We start from the raw sequence: 8,683 nt of genomic DNA, 5'->3' as shown, positions 1-8,683 counted from the left end.
AACAATAAACAACCTGAAGCTGCTGAGTAGAGTACATAAGCAGAACAAGTAGGGATTGCTGACTTTCTTTTTTTTTTTTTTTTTTCAATTTTAACCTGTGTATCAAATCAAATTCTTAGCCTAACGGAGTTCAGGAATTTAATGAATATGATGTTTATAATTGCACATACCTCTTCTCAGTCAAGTAGATAACCAAGAACACATAATCTCAGATGTCTTCTTACTTGAAGACTTGGTGGGAGACTTACCTGTTTATTAACAAAACTAATGAGGAATGAGCCGAACTGTCCTTTTCAACAGAAGAGGAAGTCAAGCAGCGGGACACAGGGTTCTTCGTGCTTATAAAAATAATTCTTGCTTCCTCTTGGGTGTTCTACAGAAAGTACTGCTGCTACTCACCTGAGCTGCCTCTGCTCTGTATCTTAAATTTTGATTTATGCTTTTTTTGAGGGTGTGGTTCTGTGTCAACTGCCCTCAGTGTCACAAAGGAGACAGACTCAGGGAGACAGAGAGTCCTCCTTTTCTCTTGGATTAAATGTATCACCGCAGTTTCCAACTCATAGGTAATGGCAAAATGCAGCAGGATTACTGAACCATATCTGCCTCCATGAAACAAACTTTCCAGAGGTAGGCTTTATCTCAGAGTCTCTCTCTGACTTCAGAAAGAAAGATGGTACTTGTTTTTTCTTTTAGGGTTAGAGAATTAATCTGGGTTTACAGCACAGCTCACAAGCAGTGAACAGGCATAATTTCTGAGGCAGTAATTTTCTGCCATTCTTCACCCACTGGAACAAAAACCCCTGGGCACATGAGAGCTATTAAATTAGCTTTGCCACTAGAAGATCTGTGAAACCACCTGCCAGCTTTTACGGAAAATAATAAATCTCATTCAAAACACAATAACACTTCCTTAACAGTCTCAAAACTAAGTTGCAATAAGGTTTAATTGGCCCAGTGTATGTCAGTTATTTCCTCAAGATTTTTATGTTCCTATTACTAGAGAATGCAATGAGTTAGGAAACATAAGCAGTCTTTCTATTGCAAACCAGTCAAGAAATTTTCTTTAAGTAGTCTTTGACTTTACCTACTACTAATTCTTAATTTTTCATCTCCAAACCGAATTTCACTATTGACTTTCTTTATTGGAAGACTTGTTCTGGATTTTCATTTTTATTGGAAGGAATGCCTGAACAGACCAGTCAACTATCTATCCTCATTTGTAAAAGTTACAGAAAGAATAAACATTGGGAGCATTAGTAGAAGACAGGAACCCATTGCTTTCACATGTTAAGTAAAATGGTCAAATGTCAAAACAAAGTGACACTGGAAATCTCACAGCAGGGTACTAATTCCACAATTAATTATATATGTATATATAATTATATATGCAAAAATACCTCAGTGTAAAACTGATCAAACTTGAATATATGAAATTCTTTTTGAAAATCAAATGGTAATATTCCCATATAATTTAATTGCTCAGTTTTATCACTGGAATTACAGTTAAGACATGTACCTCTGTTTTCTAAGGATTCTTTCTACAAGCATTCTCTGTATATGTTATCTATACTTCAAGAACTGAGAGGATGAAGAAGAAGCAAAAGAATTTGATAAGGTAGTCTTAGGTAGTTATAAAACTCAAGTTTAATTATTGTTTTGCTTACAGACTTTATTTTTTCATAAGCTCAATTCCTCATTAATAAAAAAGCTATTACAAATCTCTGTAGGACTGAGACCTTCCTAGTATTTGTATCTACAATCTGAAGACTAGAAAATCTTGTGTGTTTGTTTATGGAAAATGATATATTAAAAAATAAAATAAAATACATATGTTCACACACTACAACCTACCTTGGTGTACGAGGTTTGCTGTGTGGTGCTTAGCGGCCTGATGGAGTTAAACCACAACACTTGGACGTGGTACCTCTAACTCAAAGCAGCTATATTCATCAAACCATTAGTCAAGAAAAAGGGGTAAGGAACATTCCCAGCAAACTATATAAAAGGTAAACTCCTAATTAATACTTTCCTGTTTGCCCAGCATGCAGGTGTTTGCAGTGATGAAATTAAATGCATTGCTTAAAGTATTGCTAACGAACAACCTGGTCTAGTGGAAGGTGTCCCTGCCCATGGTAGGAGGTTTGAAACTAGAAGATCTTTAAAGTCCCTTCCAACCCAAACCATTCTATGATTCTCACAAAGAAAAATATATCTCTAAAGCCTAACAAAGCTGTAAAGAAGACATGGGTCTGCACTAAAATTCTGAACTTTATACTTGAAAAATTGCCCGTTTCCACAACATTTCAGCCTGTCAGGTTGAGAAAATATTGGTAGAGAAACTAAACTATAAGGGTAATATATTTCTAGAAGCAATCTCTCTCTCCTGCTTCCTCTATCTCCCTGTATCTTTCTTGACATTTTCTCTCTAATGCAATATTCAGTTAGGTTAAAGGACTTTCTTGTAAGCAGTTCAGTTTCAGTTTTATTTGTGCGTGTGAAGGTCAGGGTTGTGGCTACCACCTTTCAGGGAAATGGTTTAACCACTAGATTTTTGGTTTGGTCAGGACTGTCTTCACTTTGTAATGGGTCCCACTGATGAGGATAAAATCTGTTTCTCTGGTGCAGAGAGAATAAAAAAAACTTGTTTCTGGAACCAAGTAGTTATGCTACTTGCCTGAGAGGAAGAGAGTAAGATTACTGATGTTGTCCCAAGAACAGAGCCAATACTTTACAATCATTTACATGTGGATTGAAAAAAAAAAACAACTATTGGAAACAAGAATTGGAACCTCGCATATCCCTCTAGAATGCCAGCCCTTAACATTATAGCAACTGTGATACAAAATAAAAAGGAAAGTTATGCAATTAGCTTTAATTATTAAAATTGTTGTGGTTGCCAGTACATCGCCTGAAATGACAGATCCTGTTGATACTCGGTAGGTGTTCCCCAGGAATGCCTGGTAGTGGAAGACTGAAGGAGAAGAATGTGGATATTCTGGATTCTGATCAGGTTTAGGCATAATTTGGGATTAACTGGGTTCTAAGCATCAAACCAAATGTTCCTTCAATGCCTTGAGAGACCTTAAAGGTTATGCTATGGCTCTTAGGAAGCTCAGGTGCTTTCAAAATTAATCAACAGCTTGGGAGTTGCATATTACTGGATCAGTTTCTTGGAATATAAAGGGAAGAGAGGATCTTGGGCAGCTCCTGAACTTGACAAGGGGATCACCAGAAAAGTCCATCCTAGGCTGAAAGGATTTGTGAAAGAAGACTAGTGGTTTTGTGGAGAACCATATTATGAATATACAATGTACAGGGTGGCTTGCTTGGTGTGAGGTAGAGGTAGAAACTGAAGGAGATCAAGTCCCTAGAGAAGGCATCTTTTTCCTGGGTTTTATGCTGTCACAGTTGCTAAGGAATTTATCACGTAATCATCATCATCATGGCTGGGCTTCGCGAACAAAGATTTGGGAAGGCGCTACCCACGCTTGTTGCAAGCGCGTTGGTGGCTAAAAAGGCCAATACGAGATAGGCATGTCCCATTGCAAAAGGCACAGCAGAAAGACTCCCCAGGTGGTACACTCTGCAAGGCACGATTCTTTCTGTGCTGTCTTTTCTCCTCGAGAGTGATCCTGCGTGCTTTCTCATAAGCATCAGCAGCGTTATAGATAGTCTGTCTCCAGACCTCCCGATTGGAGGCCAGAGTAGACCAGTTATGGTGATCAATATGGCCAAGGCTGAGATGTTGTTTCAGGGAGTCCTTGTACTTCTGAGTGGAGACCCTCCCCATCTTCTGCCTTGGGCAGACTTGCAATGTGTGTTGCATTGCAGATGTTTTCCCGTTTCCAAAGCTAGTAAGAAGATCAGTACACATTAAAAAAGCTTGGATATTCTAATTAACTGAATCCTACTGATTTTTTTTTTTATCTAGCCAGTTTGAAGATACTTGTTTTCCTCATCTTCTCAATCCTTGATCCTATTAAGGAAAACAGAATAATTGGAAGTTGGATTTACTTCAAGTTAAATTATTTTTAATGTTCAAAACTTCAGATAAAATTTGAAATGAGTTTCCTTATCTTCTGAGATTTGATCATCAATAACAAACTGCCCGTCCTGTAAGAAGATAGTGCTAAATACATTTTAAAAGTAGACTAACAAAGTATTTTGTAAAATATAAATATTAATCAAGTTTTCATGTAATAATTCTGAAATGACTCTGCCCAAATATAACAAAGAGATTTGCTCTTTGGTAGAAATGGGCTGCTTGGCTCTCCCTGTTTTCTGGCTTTTTTATAGACCAATCCTTCTTTATAAGTTCTCTGTCTCCAGCTGTCTCCAGCACTGTATGAGAGAAAGCAGTTAAATCCCAATAAAAAGTGATTAGTCATGGCAAATATGCTTACCATGGACTGTTCAAAAATTGGCTTTGTACAGCTTTTGCTCCCTTATGATTTCCTGATATTTTTGTTTATTTGTTTGGGGTTTTTTTAGTGTATAAAGAGCTAATGTTAAACCAATTGCATTTTGATTATTTTTCCATAGTAGTCTACCTAGGGAAAAATAGGCAGCCAAATAGTAGCAACTTGTGCAGATTATGCCACATTCAGTTTTATTGTGGAACGCAGCAAAAAAAAAATAAAAAAACCACACAAAAAAACCCTGCTGAAGATGGTATTCATAACAAAAACGAGGCTGGGAGAATATGACAGTAAACTAGTAAGGAGATATGGTATAAATACGTCTGTTTGGCCTTTTCATATCAAGATTTAAGGTCCTGGCCCATCAGCAACATTTATGCTTAGCTGTACGCTGCCCAGCCACTTCTGAGCATTCTCAGTTCAGAAGCTGCTTTCTAGTTCTTCATCACTCGTAAGTAATATTTTCCAGAAAATTTAGAATCTAATTTTAGGAATTATGAACTGGAAATAGAAAGGATGTAGACCTCCAAGAGACCTCTAGCAGAGGACTTAAATGCTTCAGTTATTATTTTTGAGGCTCACTTAGTCATACCAAGCCATGCTTTAGTTTAAGCATGCTGGCTGTGCAGCTGGATATCCCTTCAAAAAAATACTGAGGCTGGAACTACTAAAGTAAAATATAAGTCACACTACTGTGGTAACAGTTCCTCATACATTTTCATAGGATGAAGATCAGGAAAGTGGTCTGTTAGATTGATAGACTTCTCATGTTGGTTGACCAAACTATTAGCTATCATGTTTAATCTCCTTAAGCGTGAATATATGATGTGGATAAAAGCCCAGAGCTAAGTACATAGGCACTAAATTACAATTTAAAGTCATAGTATGTAGGGAACAGCCTTTATTTCTTCTGAAATTTCAGAAGCACACTCTGCTTTATGCAAATATGAGTCACCAAGTTTGCGTGTAAGGAGTTCAGTTTAGAATTCAGCAAAGAACAGATCTATTGAGATAAACCTCAAATCTTGTTAGACCTGTTTATTTCCACTGCTTTTGATAAGAACTCTGTACATAAGAAGCCACAAACAAACTGAAAAGCTGTAGGGAGAGGGAAAAGATTTGATTTGAATTCCAGCCTATTGTTTTCACAACAATGTTTCTATTTATATGTAGGTCACCAATTGTTTAGAGCCAGAGAATACTTAAAAGCAGCTGTACACAAATAAATGTAGAAAAATGTAAAAGCTGGAATACAGTAAGATGTAAAGTGGACATGGTTGTATGGATGATGATTAAAGGCAACAGGCTAAGTATTATTTGGGGATTTTCTAAAATAATATGACTATTGGGAATTTCTGAAACTTCTTATCTTGTCTTCTCTGAGCCCAACTGTGTAGTAATCATCAGACCAAGGCAGCATCTTGCACTAACTTTTTCCTTGGAAGACACAGAATAGTTTATTGACAAGAATTGAAATGAGAAGGGCTAGTGAAATCCTGGCCGATTTCTGAAGCACAAAGTTCTCATCACCCTGACAAGACCTTGTTGGATAAACTACGTAGGAATGTGGATCTGAAGCACAGTTGATTCAGGAGTCATCTCACTTCTGAAGCCTGAGAGGGAATCAATAGTAGATGGAGGCAGGAGGGTCAAGTGGCTGAGAGTCTAGGGAAAAGTCAGTGGAAGGAGCAGCTTCTTAGAGCTGGTCAAAAAGTAGTGTCCCCTGACTGTGAGGACTTACAAGATTTGGACAGATTTTTCTTTTTCATATCAGGATGAAGCTGTGATCTGAACTGTGATTAAGTCATAATATTTTTTGTTTCAACAGCTCATAAACAGTCAGTGTTTGTGACAGCTTTAAAAAAGTAAAATAAGTAATTCTGAGAAGTTCCATTTTTTCCCCCCACAGAATGTATTAGCATAGACTAATCTTCTATTTTGTTTGCTTTAAATTTATTAGAATTTTCATTGGGTATAGAAAAAAGTATAATTAGAGAAAAAGTAGGGCCAAAGGCCAGCAGAAGTGTTTAGAGTCACTCTGGGGAAAAGGATAAAGCTCCACAAGCAGAATGGACTCTGGTGCTGTGTTTTTTGAGGAGGATCTTGTGGCATTAAGAGAGATCCTGGTGCCTTTCACTGAATGTCACAAACCTGGTTCTGCCATGGTTAAATTAAGGCCACAGGAGAACTCACCTCTATCTAGTGTCATTCTTCCAAGAACTGCAGTGTTCAACTTTGATAGAAACTGCACTTTAAAAATAGTTTTGTTACTAGAAAGCAGTGTGCTTTTTTTTTTTTTTTCAAAAAACAAGCAAGTTATGTTCTCAAACAGTAGGAGATAAAGGACCTGCTCATCTTCCATATTTTGTGTGGGCAGAGGACATGGTCTTCTTAACTGTCCTGGTTACTCTGCTGTATTACCTACTCTTGCCATAGGATTTGAGATAAATATCTTTTACAGGATTTTAATAGATGTGTGATAATTAAATTAATATTAAAGTCATCTTGTAGATTAATAGATTTTTTTGGTTAGGACATTCCCATACATATCAAGTCTTAGCAAGTTAGTTTCTTTTGGCTAGGGTCATGGTGAGGGGAGGGCAGGGGTGAATAGTAATTAATAGTAAATTAATTAAAATATATTATTTCAGATATTTCCAAACTGCTTATTAAATGCAGTCAAACTTGTGGTGGTATGATAAAAGAAAAAATATACTGCAAAAGGTGGGAACATTTTTGCAGAGGGAGGAGACACTTCTTAATCAAAAAACTCAGCCTGTTAGCCTTCTTTTCAGATGTTCACAAGTTGTTTGATTTCCTTCTGAAGATAAAATGACTTAAAATCATAGGCCCTTCTTTGCTAAACAGAATCTTAATCAAAGGGTCACAGAGCTGAGGTTTCCTGCTCTGTTTCTCAGCTGTGGATGCTGTTCTGCTTTATACAACCAGACAAATCTTCAGAGCAGCAGAAACTATAGTTATCAGTACCTTGTGTCCTAAACACAAAGTTAGAGAATAATTGTCTTTTTTCGCTGCTACCTAAATGATTATTTGAAATTTTTTTTTAATACTTCAAACAGTGTCTAAGTCTCAAAACATTGCGTAGTTTGATGATTTAACACATTGCCAGAATACGTAGTTTCAGTATTCTGGGAGAATATAGCAAATGCTGGACTACCGGGAAAGAAGATAAGAAACTCCTCTGTAGTTTATAATTCACTTTTCCTTAGTAATGATTTCAATGAATTTCAACTTTATGTTAAGTTAAATGTTTCTTATAAAGTCTTTTTGCTTTTTATTTTCAGGATAAAACCCCATATCTATATATAGATATAGATAGATATAGATAGGGTATAAACAAACCAGTTTCTTCCTACCTGAGTATTTTCTAATGGAAATGGGGGCAGGAACGAAAATATACAAACAGAATTACTTCATAAGCAGCCTAGTCTTGTAAGCATTATCTCAGAATAGTGCAAATAATATTATTACATTAAGATGAGGACAGACTTATAAAGGATATTTCTTGTATGAATCATTATGTACACCAACAGTAACCTGCAATAATCATAACCTTAATAATCATTATTCCAGGAACAGTGTGTAACTCTGCCTTCCTCAGGAAAACTTGTAGCTGGAGTTATATTAGAGCCTAGATAGATATATCTCTCTGTATTATCTGTATGATATAGGATATATATCTCTTCCATATGTGTAATGTATAATATATTATAGACAGATATTTTCACCTAGAATTATGTTAGGTAAAAATCTTAGATTCTTCAATCACTTAACAGGGAATATATAAGCAGTATATGATATATCTTTTTTCTAAGTATTCATTTGACCTTTATTCGGGCTCCTAAAGTAAACACCTAAATTATTCCATAGCATCCCTCAAGAGCGTTAAGTCAACAAAAGGCCTTGTATCTCCACATATTTGCTTCTGGTGATACCACAGTACAAACAGTAGCCATAATCAGGATTTCTACCTGATATTTATAAAATGTAACCTTATCTCAGCTATTGAGGTCCTCTAGTAAAGGTAAGAAGGTCTTGCTGAATATTTTCACATTCCTTCAGTCCAAAATATTTTGTCTGAAAAGACTTCAAAGGCATTTTTTTCCAATAGTGTTTGTCCCTACACAACCCTAACAACAGAGTACAAGCCACATCAAAACAGTGCTGCTGTGTAATGTCAGATCCTTCACTTAATTCCCTACTGCAGGGAACTCGGACAAGAGGATTTTTTCCCCTTTAAAATA

This window comes from Pipra filicauda, unplaced genomic scaffold (genome assembly GCF_003945595.2).
Source record: "Pipra filicauda isolate LSUMZ 115617 unplaced genomic scaffold, ASM394559v2 scaffold38_size3968069_pilon, whole genome shotgun sequence".
NCBI classification, from domain to species: Eukaryota; Metazoa; Chordata; class Aves; order Passeriformes; family Pipridae; genus Pipra; species Pipra filicauda.
Note: the sequence above shows the minus strand (reverse complement) of the source record.